The sequence below is a fragment of the Lissotriton vulgaris genome, chromosome 6, assembly GCF_964263255.1.
Source record: "Lissotriton vulgaris chromosome 6, aLisVul1.2, whole genome shotgun sequence".
Lineage (NCBI taxonomy): Eukaryota > Metazoa > Chordata > Amphibia > Caudata > Salamandridae > Lissotriton > Lissotriton vulgaris.
The window spans coordinates 491532889-491554895 of NC_141694.1; the positions used below are offsets into that span (position 1 = coordinate 491532889).

Consider the following 22007-nt stretch of genomic DNA (forward strand, 5'->3'; position numbering starts at 1 on the left):
AGGATAATGGTAGGGTACGCCAGTGTGCCACATCGGCACTGAGTCTCTCAAGTTGGGGGAGTTGGTTTCTCTATAGGAGCAATCGTTGGTCACATAGATATCCAGGTACCAAAAACCCTGGGTCATCACTGTGGCAGTGCATTCGGGTGGCAGCTGCGACAGGGCTTCCGACAACGGAATGAGAATGGATTAAGTCTATTTGATTTGGTATCCAGAGTAGCCACCGAACAGATCAAAGCTATTTAAATCCTGGCAGCGGAAAAATAGGGTCTTGTAACATAAAGTAAGACATCATCAGCATATAGGGAGACATGTTCCTCCCAATCTATGTCTGCTCTAATTCTCCATATTAATGGGTGCTGACAAATCCAGGTGGTCAGTGGCTCAAGCGCCAAGGTGAAGATGAGGGGCAAGAGGGGGCATCCATGCCGGGTACCTTTCTGTAGAATGTTGTCCTATTAGTTTTTACCCGGGCCATGGGGGCTTGGTATAGCAGTCTTAACCATTCACAAAATTTTGGTCCAAAATCCATTCTGGTTAAGGTAGTAAAGATACATCGCCATACTATACTATCAAATGCCATTTTGCCATCCAAAGCCATCAACACGGACTGTTCCGCACAAGGCATACCAGTCATGTGCATTACGCCATACAGACATCTCAGATTGAGGCGGGTGCTCCTGTGTGGCATGAAGCTGACTGATCCGCATGTATAATGGTAGTGATGAATTTACTGAGTCACCAGGGTCTTTGCCAGAACCTTAGCCTCTACATTGAGGAAGGATATGGGCCTATAGGAGCTGTATTCCGCCGGAGGTGTCCCTTTTTTATGTATTACCACTATGGTGGCTGTGGCTTGTCTTCCTGAAGGCAACCAGCAGCCCACGTATCTTGAATCATATCTAGCATGGGTTTGGCTATTTTATCAGTCATTCCCTTAAAAATTCTTTAGGCAGGCCATTGGGCCCCATAGCCTTTCCAGATTGCAAGCCTTGATTGGCTGTGGTAAGTTCATCCTCCATTAGGTCTGCCTCTAAAGCCTCTATTGCGTCACCCGCAAGTGTCTGAAGGGAAGTCGCCGTAGAAGTTCCTCGCAGTCGAAACTGATTCCAAAGCTCTTGGGGTGTACAGATCTTCATATTAGAATGCAAAGTTATCAGCTATCGCTATTGCCATGGTAGTGTTCTGTAGGACTCCCTCCCTCTCAAGGACTCCCACTACCCGAGAGCGGTCTCTATCGCTCTTCACGAGCCAGGCCAAAAGCTTATTTGCTTTGTTTGCTATGTCATAGAGGCAATGCTGCTTGGCCAGTGCATGGGTACATTCTTCATTGTCTGCCAAGGCCCGTAGGTCGTGTTGATTAAGGAGCAACTGGTGACACAACTCAGTCCCTGCCTCCGGCACTTATCTAGTGTCCAAGGCTATGATATCTGGATCTATGGCCTCACATTCAAGTTTAATGTCTTTCTTCTTTCCTCCTATTAGTGCTGGGTTCCCATAGAGTGCAGGGGGATGCTACTGATCTGTGGTTTTCCCGAAACTATAACTCTGCCACAGTGTTCAATTTTTCCTTAATATCCCTGCCACGCAGAAAGCAAGGGTCTAGGGATCAAGGAAGTGTCATATGTAGTCCCATAACCTTGACCCCCACTGGGGAATCATCAGAAATCCCACATGCATAGTAAGTCATCGCTCTAAAAACCCCAACTTGGGCATGGTGAGTGCAAATGTGATCCAGGTAGGAGAATGAACTGTGTGTGAATGAATAATATGTGCATTGTAGCAGTTGAGGATTGTGTGTCCTCCATAGTTTCACCAAGCTGATTGCTGACAAAAAGTTTGGTAGAACGTCCCCATATATTTGTGTGGGTGCAGTGCTCAATCTATCCCACAGCGCATTCATGCCCCCTCCCAGAAGAAGAATACCTGTAGGCGTTTCCAGGAGTAGAGCAATAATTTTAGGAAAGATGGTAGCGTGTAGTCTCTGTGGCACATTGAGGGAGCAGAGGTTTAAGGTGTAGCCCTCCCAGGTGCCGTATAGGGCTACATAGCAGCCCTGAGCATCCAGACACATGCGAATTGGAGTAAACAGTAACATCTTCCTCGCCTATGTTCATACCCCTCAAATCTGTGGAGTAGCTGGTATGAGCCAGTAGTTTGTAACCAAAGCAGTCTAAGGACTTGTAATTACCCCAGAGATGTGTTTCTTGCTACAGTATGAGATGAGGGGAGTGTCATCACAGATAGTACAGCACTAGCATGCATTTGATTTTGTTCCCGAACCCCTTTACATTCCATGTCTAAGTGTTTAGTTCTTTTTGCACAGTCCCACCATTGGTGTAGCTGTATGGTGCATCTGTGTTTGAGTGTATGATGTGTCGTCTCATTCTCACACCCTTCAACCATCAACAAAAATTTCAGTAGCAAAACTAAACAAAACTAAACACAGCAAGCCCTTTAACAACCCCCTCCCTGCATAGTGAGCTGTAAACCACCCACATCCCCAACTCGTCTGTCACCCCAAATTTTGTATGTAACAGTGAAGGAGTGCTACGGCCACCAACAAGAAGTGATAGAGGATGAACACATTGTATATCACATTCCCCTTGATAGTCGATAGGTAAATACACATAGTTCCCTGTTGGCTTTCAACTTGTGTCTTTGAGCCGCAGACCAATTATCCCCCCATCCAGCGAATCACAAGGACTGGTACAGCTGCAGACTATCCTTCACCTATAACCCACAGCCGGTTCCGTAGGTCAATAGAGTGTATTGTTCATTTGTGGGAGGATGTCGGGAGTCTGGACTTTCAGTGCTGCCAGGATGGTGTGTATCTGGATTTCTGTGTCTGGGATGGGTCTTACGTCGTGTACCCTTCTCCGTCCCACGTTTCTCCATTCCTCCAGCCAGTCCCTCACCTCTTCCGGGGTCATGAAGTGCAGTGTCTTACTGACCGCCACAACTCAAGGCTTGGCTAGATAGAACATCATGTATTTGAGGTTTTATTCCCATAGTGCTCTCTTGACCGACTCAAAGTTACATTGTGAATATGGCGTTTGATTGCCTCTCAGAGAGTCGTGACTGTAGGCTGCCCGGCAGTGGTAACCTGCTATTTTTAACATTTCGCCATTGTTTTTAACTTATTTAGGACTCACCTTCTGTGGTTGGGGGTTATTTCGAGCTTCTCCCCTTCTCCACGCCTACCGCGCTCCCTGATTGGTCGAGCCGTCCGTGCGAGCGGTCCCACCATCTTGGAGTCAGCAGTCTAGTTGTTGGGGGCTGGACCATACTTAAGTCAATGCTGACGCGAGCGCCCAGCGCACGCCAGCAGCGGGCGCGCCAGCGGCGCGCCGAAGGCAAGCCCGTCTGCACCCGTCCGCGCCTGGACCGGGCCGAGGGCCAGAAACCCTAGTCCCACACCGATTAGTGGCTTTAAAGATCTGCCTGATGCAGATAATCGGGTATTTCACCCAATTAGCAGCATAAAAGCTCCGATACTGAAGTATAATCCGGAGCAGCTCCGGGCCTTGCATCTCCCCTCATCTACGAAATGTACTAAATTACATACGGAGGTAGCAACAGCATCTTGTTCTAATTGTGGTTTTGCATTCGCTCCCAACTCCAATTTAACGATGGAAAAGAAATACCAGGAAATCGACCAGAGTCAATTTCATCATAAAACCTTTTCTTTTCTTAGTTTAAATTGTAGGTCCTTACCGAAACACAAATTTGAAATTTTTAATTTACTAATTAACGAGAAGCCCGATGCAATCTTCCTTACTGAAACTTGGCTCCAAGAGAGCTCAGGACCTGACATTGCGGTAGCTGTTCCTAATCATTACGCAATCATAAGGATTGATCGCACAAATAAAATAGGGGGTGGCATTGCTATTATTTTTAAAAAAGAATATAGTTGCGATTGCACTCACCTACCTATACCCAACTGTGAAGCGGTGACATTTAAGTTGTCTCTTACTCCCAATTTTATGTTCTCTGGCATACTGGTTTACCGTTCCCCTGGCCCTGCTGCCTCATGGGCATCTGCAATTCCTAACTCATAGGTCCCTTGTGATGAAGGCAGCCAATTTTTCCCTTCTAGGGGACTTAAGCATGCATTTAGAAAATTAGACTTCTAAAACAAGTTCTGAGTTTATCTCTGACCTGGCCGCTTTAAACATAAACTGGCTTAACACTGGATCCACACACGAAGTGGGTCACTTACTTGATCCCATTTTTTCCAATCCTAATGCAATTGACTGTTCCCCTGCTTTGCCAATGTGTTGGTCTGATCACTTTTTAGTTAGCTTCTCGCTTCAAATTGTAACACATCAGTCAAAATTCCATACTGATAAATCTACGCAGACCAGAAATTGGAAAAAATTAGACATTGAAACTCTGAACAATTTTTTTTTTAATACCCATCTTCCTTGCTCAAAGCAATCTTTACACTCACTATCTACAAAAGTGCAGAAATGGCTCTCAACTGCAATAGACACATGTTTAACACTTACTAACAAAAAAGTTAAGGGACATCGGCCACCACCTCCTTGGTTCACGGAACTGTTGAAAAAAGAAAAATCCGAATGCAAAGCATCTGAACGTAGATGGATAAAGAACTACACATCTGAAGCCAAAATGCATATAAAAATAAGTTAAAAAACTACCATACTCATTGTAGAAAGGCTCAAGCCAGTCATGTGTTCTCTACCATCTCCGAAGCTCTAAATTGTTCTAAAGCATTATTTAACATGGTGAAAGAACTTGCGGGCTCTAAAACTTTAGCCATACCACTGGATTTAAATGAGCAGCTGTCCTGCTCATGCCTTGTTGTCTCGGGAGTGGCGTGGAGGCTCGAAGATAAGTACCCAACTTCACCTTATCACCAATCGGTGTCAGGAGATAACGCTAACACTCAGGCGGTGACCAGGGGGAAAGAGGAAAACAAAACAAGGGTAGGAGGGAAAAGAAACAGAAATCTGCAGTCTTCGCAAAGGCCAAGCTTCCTGACAATCTTCAGTGTGTGTGGAAACTACATAAAAAGAAAGCAGAACATTAATACAAGCCCTCCCTATTCTTCTGCCACCAGTAGATCTATTGCTCTTAATAGTGTTCTCAGTATACCTTCGAGAGCAGGGTGTTTGTTCTATTCTATTTCTGCATAGGCATAGAGCATGCACGGTGTAGAAGAAAAGACAGGATCCTAGGCCTAAAAGTAAGGTACAATGGATTAGCAATAATTCTGATTTGCAAGGTAAATATTTATGTCTGTGTGAACTATGCTCACCTTAATAAGAACTGACAAGTAGTAAAGAATATAACACTAGACCGGCATTAACCAACAGTAGGTTTGCTACCAGGCTCCATACATAAGGCTGTCTATTGACATAGAAATAAACCCAATCTGTTCTAATTCACAGATCAGGACGATATAGACATGGCATAAATAGCAATGCTTGCATTCAGCATCCAATACGCCCACAATAAGAGATTCAGCGCACAAGACGTGGTATGACCACAGTAAGACGAGGGGACGGCAGTATCTCTTAATTATGAGAGAACTCAATATCAGTGTGCACACTCTGAAACGCGAGTATAACAACTCGTTGAAATACAAAGTAACAATAATGAGAGAAGTAATATCTAAATGCCGACAAGGCAAGTACTCACAAAAACGCGGAGCGCACCGAAAAACACGACGCCACGCCACTGACTCCTCGGGCGCCTGAACCCCGTGACCCGGAACGACAACATGGAACTCTAGCTAAACGCGAAGCGTATCCGGGAGCATGGGGCGGGTATAAATACTCGTCGTGATTCAGTGCACATACGCTGATTCTCGCGCATGCGCCCTGGGGGCACCTTCATGTTTCCGCCAACCATTGGTTTGCCAACCATGTATACAGGCACGACAGAGCAATGTGAAACATTAGCTACTTTATTTATACAAAAAGTGGATAACCTCTACCAAGGAATTATATCAGCCCAAGCTACATGTTTTTCCGTTCCTGAAATTCCATTGAAATCTTTCACCGCCAACAACAAATGCAATAACGATATTGGGCTTCTTACGACCTCCAATGGGATCTTGGAGAGTTGGCCTAGGTTGAATTCAGACACTTTAATAAAATTTCTTAATGACATTAAATCTCGACCCCTGAAAGACCCTTTGCCTTGTACTATACTTAAGCAGCTCGACTCCCAGTCACCGGATGCTATTATTGATCTTTTTAATGCTTCCCTACAGGAATAAACCATTCCAGCGGACTGGAAGCATGCAATGATACATCCACTCCTAAAAAAAAGTAGGAGCCGATCCGGATCAGCCTTCAAACTATCGGGTTTCTTTACTACCGGTGTTATCGAAAATTCTCGAAAAACATGTTTATCAAAGTCTAGCCGAGTTTGTAACTACTCAAAACCTATTGCCTTCCTGTCAATCAGGCTTTAGAGCTGGCTTCTCGACAGAAACCACCCTATTAGGAGTCACAGAAAACATACTCTGCCAATTAGATAGAGGAGAGACAGTGGTACTTATCCTATTGGGCTTAAGTGCCGCTTTTGATACGGTCTCTCATACTGTACTAATAAACACTCTCCACTCCCTGGGTATCCGCGACTCATCACTAAATTGGCTCATCTCTTTTATGACAGAGCGCACGTTTCAAGTCTTTTCTCAAACGGCCTGTTCAGATACGCATGTTTTTGCTCATGGTGTACCACAGGGCTCTATACTTAGTCCTTTATTGTTTAATTTTTATATGAGTCCTTTGGCCAAAGTGGCAAAAAATTCAGAGCTGTCGATGTATTCTTACGCTGGCGATTCTCAGCTTATTTTTTCTCTTTCTTCAGAGAATACAAACGATTACTCTTCACTTAAAGTGAGTCTAACTAAAATAGCGGCATGGATGCAGAAACATTTTCTTAAATTGAATGGAGAAAAAACCGAAGTGATCATTTTCGGAAAAAACAAAAATCTATGGGGCCCTCAACATTGGCCATGCGAAATGGGCTCTCTTCCTTCTCCTGTTTCTCAGGCACGTAACTTGGGCATCGTAATTGATGAATCCCTCAATTTGCACCTACAAGCAGTAAAAACCTCTGCCATGTGTTTTGCCATCCTTAAATGGCTAAAAAAGATCTGGTGGATGTTGCCTGACTCCACTAAGAAAACCGTAGTCAATACCCTGATTACCTCTAGGATTGACTATGGAAATGTGCTCTATCTAGGTTCTAATAAATCTACTACACGTAAACTGCAGGTAATACAAAATTCAGCTGTTAAATTGTTATGTATGATCCCTAGAACCACCTCCACTTCCCAACATCTTCGGGATCTTCATTGGCTCAAGGTCGAAAACCGAGTCAAATTCACAGCACTCTTTCATGCACAAAATTAAAGTTGGTAGTGCTCCGAAGTATCTTTAATCTCTCATTAACCCCTACTTTCCTTCTCCTCTTCTCCGCTCCTCCACATCAGAGAAGTTTGTCATTCCTAAAATCAAGCTTGCTCGGATGGGCGGAAGATCTTTTTCTTACTTAGGGCCCTCGTTGTGGAATTCTTTGCCTTTTCCATTACAAAACGAGATAAATTACATCAAATTTCGCAAAGCTTTAAAAACATGGCTATTTAACATCTAGATACTTATCTATGCTTGACTCGCTTTAGGCAAATCCATATACCGCGCCAGGAAACCCTTTTTGGGTAGCTGCAGCACATTATAAATGTAAATAATAATAATAATAATAATAACATTGCACCAGGATGGTGAAATCCAGAAACAAACAAACAAATGATTTCTCAAAATAAAGTTCCCATAGGTCTCAATCTCTATAGTTGAATACCCTAGCTATGATTGTGCATGGGTGAGCTCCCATATGCTGCAGAGGGCCCAGTACCCCGTGTGCCCTCTTTATCAAAAAGTAGTTGGATAGTCTCCTAGGATGGAAAGTCTTTAGGATGAGGTCCTCCAGAAAGAGATCCATACATTGACCCGCTGCTCCCTTGGGACCAGCCCTCCTGGTCCTTCAAGTAGACTATAATGGTAACATTCTGCTTGGTAAGTACAGCAACCTGGTCATCTATCCATTTAGTTTTGGAGAGTAACCGCAGCGATATTTCGGACATCTGTACAAAGCAGGTTGGCGTCCACTATGACAGAATCCAGTTTGGTTTCAAGTTTGCCCCGAATATCCTGTATGACCGCCATCACCTCTCTCAGGCAGGGCTCTGGCGAAGGGCGAGTCTCTCAATCAGCACCTGCACTCACTCGCTGCTCCTCCCCCCAGTATCTCCAGCTGTGGCTATGGGGATAGTAACTTTATCAATGTGGTTAGTTTATGCAGGCTATGGACCCTTATTTCTCACCTTGTCACTGGAACCCCAGAGGGTCACAGCCCCAGACGGGGTCAATGCAGTCACCCCTTCAACTGACAGCCTCTCTCTTGGCTGGGGTTCCCCAAAAGGCAATACCTCAGGGGGGGGCAATGATTTCTTGGTTCCCTCAGTGAGAGGTCCTATGGCCCCAGGCTAGGTAAACCCCAGGGGCTGGAATCAGGTGGACATGGCAGTCCAGAGGGACCACCAGGGCAAAGTACACCACCCTACGATCACCATCAGGTTGCTCCCTGTAAGGGCATGGGGCCCCAATTTGATACCTGTCGTGTGGGACAAGGATACATCAGAGGAGGTGACCCTTCTTACCATCATGACTGGCCATGAGTGTTATCCATGGGCAAATCTCCTTATGCTGTATCACCGTCAGGCCCTCTCGGGTGCCTCAAAGGCCTTTCCAATGATTAGGGTTAGGGCAGCAGGCCGGATCTCATCCATAATTGATGCAAAAACATTTGGTTGTATGATGTCCCGGAAACAGAGCAGAGAGAAGATATGGCATGTTTCACGCCCTCCTCCCTTCCTCAAATACTAAACTTAGAGTTTGACCCACCATTAGAATTTTAAAGGGCCTGCCTTCTATACTAATCCTGAAACACAAGAAAGGATTAACCAGACCCATCATACTCTGCCTTCTCAGGTACCAACAAGTGTGCCAGATAATACAGACAGCAAAGCAGCACAGTCCATTCATCTATAAAAGCTAAACACTTTCACTTGCAGCAGACCTCTCCCTTATCACTAGTGTTATCAGTAGAGCATTCCTTGCCTTATGAACAAGACTGAAAGAACATCAACTGAGATATGGCCTGCTAGACCCAGCCTTGATGTTGGTGACTGTACTTGGAAATCCAAGGGTATTTCTAGACCTGCAGGGATTGCAATCTTTCCTTGACACCCCCGAACACACACTGGGGAGACCACAATGGTGCCAACACCTGATGTGAGGCTCTTGCCATCCCCTAGTTTGCCAGTCACTGCCCCTGGCTGTGTACCAAACAGTGCACCAATTTCAATTCAGAGGAAATACTGTACTCTGAACAAACACTCAACAAACAGTGGGACAAATTGATATCTTTGAAACCCTGACTGTCCCCGAGCCATCTTGTCCCCAGGTCACAGGAGTCATAGAAATTGTATCTTGGACCCAACACATTATACGGACTTCAGATTTACTGCAAAATCAACTGGAAGAGTAAAACCCACCCCTATAAAGTTTGTAGTCAATTAATAAGCACTGGCCAGTAGGTATTCCACTAATTTCATTAATTTTTGCCCCCCCCCTTGTTCCCCTTATCAGTATCCTTGCTCACCGCCTTTCTCGCACAAGCCCTGCAAAAACTTATCGATGTTTATACAGCTATTTATATGGTCCATGAACATTAAAGGTATGACTAACTATATCTGACTAAAGAAAATTCTGAGTTACTTGGCCCCAGCAAACCTGATGTTTCCCTCATCCAAAAAACTCACCTAGCCTATGCAGAACCCAACAAACTCAATTTAAATTGGGTGGCTCATGTGGTATCAAACTCATTATTTCAGCATGATGCAAAGTCTAATGTCACAATCTACAAGACCCACAGAAGTTTGCAGGGTCGTAATCCTTTTTCATAAATGACTCCCTGTCAAGATACAGGTGCATTGGACAGACCCTTTCTGGCAGGTAATAATTTGCAAATATAACACTTTAGGGCTATTCATTTATTATTAGATCAGTATATGCTCCCAACAAAGCCAAATCCTCTTTCTGATGGCTCTGCAGACCACGGTCGGAATTCAGCTGACAGCAGGGGGTTATAGGCGGAAACTGGAACCTACCACCAGATTAATTTTTTGTCTACTCAGGGCCAACAGAACTCCACAACAACTTGGACAGAGTTTTTCTCAAACATCTGCTGCCAGACCACTCCTTAAATAAGCCTTGGAGGCCTCTACACCCTACAGATCGGAAGTTTACCTTCTTGGAATGGCTGCACAGAACTGAAATTCGAACTTACTACTTTTTGGCACACTCTAATTTACTACCTGTTATCCTTAAGTGTACTTACAAGGCTGGTGGGATTTGTGAACATGAACCAATCTTTCTCCAAATAGACTTTTTATCGCTTTTAATATTCATCATACAGTACAGTTCAAGATAATGGCCACAGTGCAATTAAAATGCAAGTAATATGTGGTGCATGCATAACAAGTCATGTTTGAATAGTTGTGACCCATTAATGGAGTATAACCGTACATTAATTACTGACCAACTTGATTCTTGCATATTAAGTAGGCCTACCAACCCCTCGATGTATTACCTCCCACACATATCCCCTACCTCCATCCACTTGACAGGAACTATATGCACTATGTGCCACCGATCCATCGGCAAGTTGCCTCCCATCTTTACGCTATGGGGGCTGCCAGCCAGAACCATCCACTGCTCGCTTCTCCTATTTGCTTTTAAGTGTGATCTGGGTGTGGATAAGGATGTTGGTATTTGTCAGGGGACTCAACATCAGGTTCTTTTAATAATTCCACTAATGTGTCCCAGGCCGTAGCCTTATCTATAGTGCTGCGGCCCCTTTCTCACATCTTGGAACTGCATTCTTTTTTCATATCTGCCATAGAGTAAGGGTCCCTTTCCATTTCTATACCTGGGGGCTGGCAGGGCCTTCTACTTCATTGTAATAGCACACTTCGCCAGTACTAGCACTACATCCACAAATTTTGTTGTCACCTTATGCTTAGCAGTGCAGGGGAATCCCCTCAGTAGGCAAATAAATGAAGTGTAAGGAAGTGTTCTGTCTGTAACATCATTGCTGCAGGCTGCTACTCACTCCCAATAGTCTAATAAACTCAGGCAGGCCCACACCATGTGGAACATTCTGGCTCCTTGGTCCCTACATCTAGGGCATTACATTGTCTCTGCTCCATAGGTCCCTATTATTATTTTTCCCTTTCTAAGAATTGCCCTGTGCAAGAAGTAATAATGAATAAACTTAAATCTTGCAATACGGGACACCGTGTAGATGTCGGTAAGAATCATGGTCCATTATTTCTTGGTAATTGAGAGCACTATTTTTGGTGCAGTTCTTCCAGAGGTGTGTTGATATTGGCCCTTTTCTCCAATTAGACTTGGGACTTTGATCATCAAAATCAAAGGCCTGGAGTAAGAATGCTCCCCACTACAAATGATCAGAGGTGAAGAAACAATTACTGAACCAGTTCAAGGAATACTTGACATTAAATAAACATTCTGTGACGTCTTCCAACACCCTTGGGCAGGGGGTGAGGCCTACTTATATGGCGTTATGAACAGGGTCTCCTCTGCCACACTCAAACAAGTGCAGAAGGAATAAAATACAGTAAAGGCAGATGTTTTGCACCTCCAACATTGCTATTGTGCCACCCCATCCAACGACCTACTTCAACAACTACTCTTCAAGGTCAACAACTGTTTAGTAAATATGAACATGGAGAAAAGTCCGAAGGCTTCTGGCATTACTTAAGTAAAGAGAAGCTTGCTCAGCCATTCCAGAGATTCATACTTTTTCCACAGATATGAAGGATTGTGCCTTGTTTCACCCCGCTTGTTGTACATCAGAAGCTACCCTGACAAACCTCAAGGAAATAGGCTTATGGCTGTCCTTTGTATTTCTCTAATGCTAGACTCCATATTTGGGGAACTTGATAAGCCCCTTACTGACAAGGGAAGTGCACAGACCACCAAAACTATGTCAACAGGTAAAGCCCCAGGCGAGGATGAATCTCACCTGGACCTTTATAAAATCATGGCTCCTGTTTTGATCCCCCTAGTTGGTAAGGGAATATGGGATTCAATGGAGCTGGAGGGCTTTCCCAATGACTTCGAGAGAGCACTGACATCCCTATCTACAGCATGGGATAGAATACAAACTTTTAAAATGGTGGTAACTTTGAGATAAAATTACACCCTGAGCTTGATCCCAATGTATGTCCTACTACATGTATTGAGATCAATATACCACAAAATCAAAACCTAGATTTGGCAAAGATAACCACAGAGACTGGCCCCAATCAGCTTGAAGAGGCCTCCACATCTGGGGGCCTCCGCCTCACTAAAAATTAAAGTCTACAGCATTGCTCAACATCTCTTGCAACCTGCTTATCATTTATGTCCTGAGTTAGAAACACCTGGCTGGCTCATTATTGAAAGAAATCTCCCACTTGTTCATAAAGGCACCAAATAATATATGCTTGTTGGTCGATGCCAGGCGACCAATTTAACCCATTCATAGCAGCCTCTAGCAAATTCTTGGTGCAAGTGAACAAATATCTGAGTCAGAATATAAGGTGGCACCCACAAACTCTTCGTTGGTTCAATGGAGATATAAGGATTGCTACCAAATCAATCCTCTGCCCCAAATGGCAAAAAGAGAGTATAAAAACTTTAGAACATCTTATGGAGGCAAACTCCCTAAAGACGTTCTTGACACTTCATGCTGACTACCATCTTCACCAAGACCAGCAGTGGAAGTATCTCCGAATCCACTCATGTCCAACCTAGACCTTAGGTCCTCAAATCTCAAATTTGCAAGCATTTACTCTGTACTGGTACCTTCACAAATAGGACAGCTATAAAAAGCTTGTAATAGGTGTGTATATCATACTCCTAGACTGCCTCTACTCTAAACCTACTACCAAATCTCTATAAAACAAGTGCAACAAAACACTATCCACACATTACTCTGAATAACACTGGGCAGATTTATTACAAAACAATAAGAGCCACCTACAATCCCGTTTTAAGGTCAGTTACTTTAAGGTCCTTCATGACTGCCACTGGCCACCGGGAAAATTGTTCAGAGCCAAACTCTTCTGATCATCCTTATGTTGGAGACGGTGCTAAATTTGAGTCAGTGGTTGCCAGTGGGGGCCACCTACACTTATTTTAGAGGGTCGGCAATTATTTCTCTACACAAATACAAATTGGAATAACAAAGGAAAAGAAAGATGGAAAAACCCTTACAAACAGAGAAAGCAGGGATGTGCAAGAGTGAGATAAAGAGACAAGAAATTAATGGTGGTGGATTAAAGAGGCATTACGGGGATTTAAGACTATCATCCTTGGTATTCGGCATGCTGATGTTTTATTGCACTGCCGCAGGCTTCTGAAGAGAGTTTTTGCCACTGGCACACTTTTTTCACAGATTTAACACTGGTTGGAGGTTTCATATCTTCTGGTCTTGCCCAATTCTACAGCCTTTTTGGGATCCAGTGTGGTCTAAGTTATGAGCAAAAAGTAACTTACACTTTGCCACTATCTTAGAACGGGCTCTCTTGCGCAACACATATTACATCATAGGGATCTCAAGTCACACAAGGATTTACCCAATTCAGCCCTGCCAGTGGCTAAAGGTTGCATCTTAAGACATTGAAAATCCTCTACCATCCCAACCTTTAAGGATTGGTTTGAAGCCATGATGCAGATGGCTCTACATGTACGTTTGAGCTACAAACGAAACAACCATGTCTTGGTTTTTGAAGAGGTATAGTGCTCCTACCTTACTGGCTAATGCTAAGTCTTTGTCAACACCTTTTTTATTGTCTGATTTCTCTCAGGAGGCGATCCTGTCCACCACAGCAGTGTGTGGCCAGCTACTGTGTCATATAACAATGTTGTTTTGCTACAAGCAGTTGTCTCCTTTGGGGGGGTGATTGGGAAGTGGGTTCTAGAAAGGGGCCTGATCGAGAAAGGCTATCCAATTTAGACTCACTGCCTGTGGGAGGGAGGGGTTTCCCTAAGATCTGATGTTTGATTTTATTATAAAGGGACTGTGTCGGCTCTGGTCGAAGGGGGGGAGGGACTTGCTACACTAATGTTGCAGAGCTGTTGGGCTGCTGGGTGGGGAAGTGGTAGAGACTCCCATTGGGCGGACTATTTCAGGATCATGTAAGAGATACCTTCAAATTAGAAGTGGATGACATGAAACGTAAGAGGACTGGGTCATGTAGCCAAAAGACAGAGGATGCACTTCTACTTGCGCCGATATGGTGTCTGAGTGTTTTTTTGCAGGTGACTCATACTTGGTGCCCGTGCCTCTCTGCCCTCCGACGTAGGTTGCGTGGCCAAAATTTTGCAACCATGTATTCTAGCTATGCGAGGGGGGCCATGATCTGGGTGGCACCCGGAATCCCCTTTGAAGCAAAAGAGATCAGGATTGACCCTGAGAGTCGGTAAGTACTTGTTGTGGTTACACTGGATGCCCTTGACATATGTATGTTGAATGTGCATGCCCCCACAACAGACGGTCAACCATTTTATGGCAGTATCCTGAGAGTTTTGGTAGAGCATGTGCAGGCATCTGTGATTGTGGCTAGGTACTTAAACTGTGTGCTAGCTGGGACACTGGACCGACACCCCCCAAAGCATACACTAAACCTACAACAACAGAGGCACTGCGAGAAATGATGAGGGATGCGGTGCTCCATGATTTTTGGAGACTACGTTACCCTCACAGTAGGCCATATACTTAACATGTGCCTGCTAAGGCCACATATATCTGTATTAATTACTGCCTAATTATGTACATGGCCCGGCAGTGGGTGGTAGATGTAGGGTACTTGGCGCACTACATTTAAGATCATTCCTCCCTGCTTGTTTCACTCTGCATGCAAGTGCAGCCCCCGGCGGTGACCCTATAGTGATTGAACACGGAGGCATTGACAGACCAAATATTTGCTTACAAGGTTTCTCAAGCACTATGGGCCAGATGTAGGTCGGCAAATACCGGTCGGTAACGGCCGATTTCGGCCGTTACCGACCGGTATTTACAAATGGAGATGTAGGGGTCTTAAATGTACAGAATCAGTATATTTATAAAATACCGATTCTGTAAATTTACTGAATCGGTAAATCAATATGTAGGACGCACAGAAAACAGTGCCACAGGCCCTTACTGATTCGTTATTTACCATGCACTTCTAATGCATGGTAAATAACGAATACCTGTGTACATGCACATCTGTGCATGTACACCTGTGCCATGTGGCACACAGACATGCCCTAAGGGCATGTCTGTGTGTCACATGGCACACAAGTCAAAATCAGGGGTGCAACAGGGTGTCAAAGTGACACCCTGTCACCCTTGCAAAACAAGTAATTTTACCGAATCGGTATTTACCTATTCGGTAATTGACATTGATTCCTATGGGCCTACATGCCCATAGGAATCAATGGCAATTACCGAATCGGTAAATAACGATTCGGTAATTACCGAATCATACAGATTCGGTAAAAATTACCGATTTTTTACCTACATCTGCTTTACCGAATCTAGAATACTGAATCTGTAAAATTCGGTATTCTAGAGTCGGTAAATCAGATTTACCTACATCTGGGCCTAGATGGCTATTTCAGATAACTGGGGCAGTGCCTCATCCCAGGATGTTTAGTGAGACGCCATGAAGGTAGTACTGAGGGGGTAATGCCTAAAAATATCATATGGAGTTAGACAGCAACTCAGCAGACAGGTGGTATAGGCTTGATAAATGTGTGCTCTCTAACTATAGGAAGAGATTACATAGAGAAGGGGATAAAGTGAGCTGCATGCTCGGCGTGCTCATCAAGACCGAAAAATATAGCACACCAATCACAGGACTCTGCGACCATCAGGGTAAGAGGGTAGCTACGCAACAAGATATAGTAAAAGTGTTTGCAAACCATTTGAAAGGTATATACACAGCCCCAGCCCCTACAACAGTGTCAGAGATCCGGGCCTGTCTTGACACAATACATATGCCAAGTCTATCAAGGGAGTATAGAGATACTCTAGACGGACCTTTAACTAAGCATGAGATCGTGGTGACAATGAAAACGATAAGAACTTGGAAGACTTTGGGCGGAGACGGACTTCCAGCTGAATTCTACCTCACCAGACAGAATGTTCTGGCTGAACAGCTGTTGGAAACATACAATGAGGCGTATATGGAGGGGCTACTGCCTAGGTCGATGAGGGAGGCATTGATAGTGATGACCCTGAAACCTGATAAGGGCAGTTCTGTGGCATCCTCGTACTGACCCCTATCCATGTTAAATGTTGATCTTAAAATTCTGATCAAGGTCCTGGCCACGAGACTCTTAACCCATTTGCCGCAACTGATTGCCGAGGATCAATGCAGGTGTATCCTGAATAGGAATACGATACAAAACTTATGTCGGTTGTCCCTGATAGTACACTCCCTAACCTTACTGCTCGATTAATACATGCTGGCATTACTGTATATTGAGAAAGCGCTCAATTCAGTATCATGGGACTATTTGTGGGAGGTATTACATAAAGCGGGTATAGGAGACACCTACGTACAATGGGTTCAGTTGCTGTACAGTGATCCTTCAGCCCGGGTCTGGGTTGGTAAAACCATATCCCGGAACTTCAGACTAAGCACAGGGACATGCCTGGAATTCCCCCTGTCGCCGCTACTCTTTGTAATGGCCATGGAACCACTTGTTTGTCGCCTCAGGATGCAGTTAAAGGGCTGTGGTATACAGATTGGGGATAGCACCCACGTGGTCTCCCTTTGTGCAGATGATGCATTGCTATATCCCAGATGCCCTAGTCACTCTGTACAGATGTTGAATATACTATCTGAATTTGTGAGAGCATATGGAGCTACACGTTAACCACAATAAATCAAAGCTTTTTCCTTTGGTGATCTTGGCGGGACAGCGGGATACAGACTCATACGCGTAAACCTTCACTGATGGGTAAAATAGCTTTTACCAAATTGGGCATACTGACTAGATGTCTCTACCTCTTCCAGGGAACATTTTTTGATATTCTGAGAAGGATCTTTAAGGTCCTTGATAAGTTGATAATAGAACTCCTATGGGGCACTGGGAGATGAAGGGTCAGTTTGGTAACGCTGAAACGTACATGCAGTAGCGCCGGCCAAGAGGTCCTGTACTTGAAGTATTATTTCCTAGCCTAATAACTCCAGCATGCGGTACATTGGCTGGTCAGGAATGAGAACTGGGAGCCCAGACTACTGGTGGGTCTGAGTGGGATCAAGGGCACCTACCTGGGTACCCCACATAGTCTCCATATGGTTATGTAGCGTGGGAGAGTACGGTCAAAACGGTGTTGAAAAAAGCTCAGTTTGCATCAGAATTGATCTGATGCAAACCCATTTAGGGCAATTGGTGGAGGGAAGGAGGATGCAAAGTACTGGGGGGTCCTTATCCAAACAATCTGTTTATAACTAGAGCGGAGGCCGCAGAAATGTTTCAGCTGGGGAAGGAGCAGTATTTATAATATGCCAAAATGGCAGCAACGGCAAAAGTGATCTGGCTGGGGTTTCCGGAGGCACCCAATACCTCTCGGACACTGGAAACAATGCTGTCAATGGCCGTAGGCGTGAGACTGACCTCGCACCTTTATAGAGCCATGAGGAAGGACACCCCCACAGCAGTGCTTGAGGTACAGACAAATGGGAGTCCAAGCTGACGGAGTCCCTGGAAGCACATACATGGGAACTTATACACGAAGGGGTCAAAGCCACATGTACGTATGCGTAATTCAAGTTAATACAGTACTATGTGATCCACCAGGTCTATTTGATACCCAGAGGTTACGTATCATAAACCTAGAGAGGTCGGAGGGATGCCCCAGATGTGGGGAAAAGGATGCTGACTTACTGCATCTGATATGGAGATGTCCAGATCTTTTTTCTGGTGAACTATCATTTAGAGACTACAGTTGGCTTTGGGTTAGGAGGTTCCTTGGGAGATAACACTGTGCCTCTTGGGACATATCCCTTTTCGGGGGAAAAAAAAGCTGAGCAGGAGGTTTCTTATTTTGGGATTAGTCCTGGATAAATGTAGGATTTCAATAGTCTGATGACTGGCTGAAAGGTATGGCAGAGTGGGTCAATGCATAGGGCTGTCATATGAAATTGACTTGCAGGGACGAGAAACTAGAGGAGGACATGAGGGCGTGGACGGCAATGCTCACAGAGCTGTTGACACCTCTGGATTTATTGCACCATAGACAATAACATCTTCAATGCTGAGCATGACTGAGGTGTGATCCAAGAGATTCTAAAGCACAATACCAGCAGTTCCCGGAGGGCAACAGGGGTAGCCCTGTCCTGAGCTAGCACACGCAAACTGACTTCATCATAATGCTATTGTGTAACACCAGATCCAAATGCAATGAGACCTGAGCCGAGGGGGGAGGGGGATTGGCGCGGGAGAGCCAAAATTTGAGGGGTGATACTAACCAGTAATGATATTACATGTGGCTCCAGATTGCTGTATGTTCTGAATGTTCTGAAAAACCAATAAAAATTATAAATTAAAAAAAATAATAATCTAACAATGTTAGTATGATGATACGCCTACTGATCACCTGACTCATAACCGCTCCTCCCCCACTTACCACCGGCTTTAAGCGGGGGCCCATCTTTAATCTCTTGAGCATTTGGTCTCATAATGAATACTGATGAACCTTTTTGTTATGTTAGGTTAGAGTTGGTGCATAACGGAGCTCACTATGTATACCTGGGAAACTGCCCCCTGGCCACTACAGGTCTGTAACCCTGTATTGTTAAAGTTTGATAAAACATTTATTAAAAATAGTGTACGGGATAGCAAAATCTGAAATTTGAATGGCATATCTGTGTTTTCCGAATTGAGTAGTAATAGGATGGATGGTATGGATGATGATCACAGTAAAGTTCTAATCGATGAACCAGCTTGTGAGCCTGGCTTTCTGGTGACTGGTTCCAGGAATCATAATGAGTCTGTTTCTATGGTCCTTGGACCAGGTGGTATGCCTTGTTTTAGGACTCGGTATTGTTTGTTGCCATGGACCAGGGTGTTAGGAGAAGTGTAAGTGTGAGGCGGGTGCTGACAAGTTCTGTGAGTTTTTTTTAATTTTGAGCTGTGATGGAAGGTGTTTTCAGGCACATTGGTTGTTTTTTTGGGTGTCAATGTTGGCTTGTCATTTTATTTTCGTTCTTTCTGTTTTTTCGAAACAGGGTTGTTTTGTATTTTGTATTGTAACAGTTGGTGGGAAATAAGCAAATGTTCATGAGTTCTGGTATGGCTGTAGTTTCTAGTGCGAATCGTTATGTCATAGTTTTGTCAGTTGGAGATTTGCTGCAGCAGTCCACAGGTTGCTCCCGGTCTGCTTCCATTGGAGTAATAAGTGATTCTTCTTGCCTCTGTGACACTTGTCTACTTCAGTAAAGATGAACAGAGTAGAAAACTGTACTGGTGCCAATCTTATTTTTTTCCAGTGGAAGCCTACCAGATAGCTGTGCTGTCTGGTTACTAACGAATGTGGGGACATTCTGAAAGCTGACCAAAAAAAGGATTCTGTCCATGGATTACCATTAAATTAGGGGTTTGTAACTCACATTTGCGTGCTTTCTATTAGTTGGCTTTAATTGGTTCAGGCTATCCAGCATGATTTTGTCCTTCCCGTAGAGCACAGCCTTCTTTCTGTAGTCTACCATGAGTGCTCACTTTCTGTAAATATGCTTTTGCATTTTGTTCTTATCCTGTCACATTTGCTGTGCATTCAAAGACAGGGGTCAAATGTCAGGCACTGTTTTCCGAGGGCGCTTGGGGTTTACTTTCCTTTCTCTGACTTCAAAGTGAGATGATTTATCTGATAATCTGGAGGTGTGAAAGGAAAGACTTTTGTATAGCACAGAACAAAATTTTAATGTCTGTAATTCTTAAGTGTGCTAGAAACAAATATTGTAATACAATCAAAACAAACCAATACACTAGCTGTTGATTTGCCACACATTATCATTTGTGTGCTGCATATTTTGATCAGTAAAACTTTGTCTGTGTACATATAATGGTCATTTCAATTGAAAAAGTGTTTGTAATGGCAGTGCACTACCACCTCATGCATACTCTATTCTACGCCACTCCACTCTCCAGCACTCTACTTTCACTCTCTGCCACTCTATGCCCCCGCAATCCATTCTACAACACTCAATGCCCCTCCACTCCACAACACTCCATGCCACTCCACCCTATGCTACACCACTCAACACCACTCCAGAGACACTATGCCATTTTACACTATTCCACTCTACGATACTCCACTCTACAGCACTCTGTGACACTCTATGCTGCTTTACCCTACTCTATGCCACTCCTCTTTACGACACGCTACTCTACTCCACTCTAGGACACACTATTCTACTCCACTCTGTGCTGCTTCACTCTATGCCACTCTACGTTGCCCACTGTACTCTATCCCACTCCACTTTGACAATCCACTCTACGACACTCTGTCACTCCACTCTACGACACTCTATGCCACTTCACCTAACTCCATGCCACTCCATTCTACAAAACTCAACTCTACAACATTATGCTCTACAACACTCCACTTTGTGACACTGTATGCCACTCTACTCTATAACACTCAATGCCACTTGACTTCACTCTGCAACAATCCACACTACGCCTCTTCATTCCACTCCACTCTATGCCCCTCTACTCTGTGCCAATTTACTCTTCTCTACAACACTTTACTCCACTCTATGCTATGCCAATCTACACACTCCACTCTACGCCCCTCTACTCTAGGTCACTCTACTCTACACCACTCTATGACACTCCACTCTACACCACTCCATGCCACTCAGTGCCACTTAACTCTAGGCCTCTCTACAACCGTATTCCACTCTACTACTCTACTCTATGGCACTCCGCTTAATGAGACTCCATTCTAGGACACTCTCTGCCACTCTAAGACACTTCACTCTATGCTACTTTACTCCACTCTAAGACACCTTACTCCACTCCACTTTACACTATCCACTCAACTCTACTCAATGACACCTTACTTCATGGCACGTTACTCCATTCTGTGCCTCTCTACCCACTCTTCTCCACTACACTCTACCACACTCTACTCCACTGTACACCCCTCCCTGTATGCCCCTTCAGTGTATGACACTCTGACACTCCATTCTACGACACTCTATTTCACTCTACAAGTCCAATCTAAGCCCCTCTGCCTACACCACTCGACTGCGACTCTCCACTCCGCCCTGCGACACTCTAATCCACTCGATACCACTCTACGGCTCTCTACTCCATGCCACGCTAATACACTGCGCTCGACACCACTCCACTCTATGCCACCCACTCTAAGACACTCTATACATCTCCACTCTATGCTCCTTTACTGTATGCCCCTCCACTCTACTCCCCTCTACTGCAAGCCACTCTACATTACTCCACTGTGCATGACTCTACCTCATTCTAACCCACCACACTCCAGTCTACAACACTCTACTCCACTCTGTGCCACTCCACTCTATTCTACCCCATTCTATGAAAATTCACTCTGAAACACTCCGCTCTACGACACACCACTCCGCTCTGCACCACTTCACACCCTCCACTCTATGCCACTCCAAAACACTCTACACCACTCCAGAACACTCTACACCACTCCAGTCCATGCCACTCTCCTCCGTGCCGCTAACTATTAGCAATGCTGAATATCAGCCATGCTGGTGTACAATATGGCTAAAACACATTGGCAAAGCTAATAGCTCTTGCATAGGCAAGATGTTTTGACTTTGTCAATGCTTGTTATGCAAGTCAGCT

General features: G+C 44.5%; 1 protein-coding gene across 13 annotated transcripts in view; it reads left to right on the forward strand.

Annotated features, from left to right (window-relative positions):
- RIMS1 (regulating synaptic membrane exocytosis 1) overlaps positions 1-22007 on the forward strand; it is a 1970833-nt gene that overhangs the window by 1596127 nt on the left and 352699 nt on the right. The gene's annotated exons all lie outside the window — the stretch shown is intronic.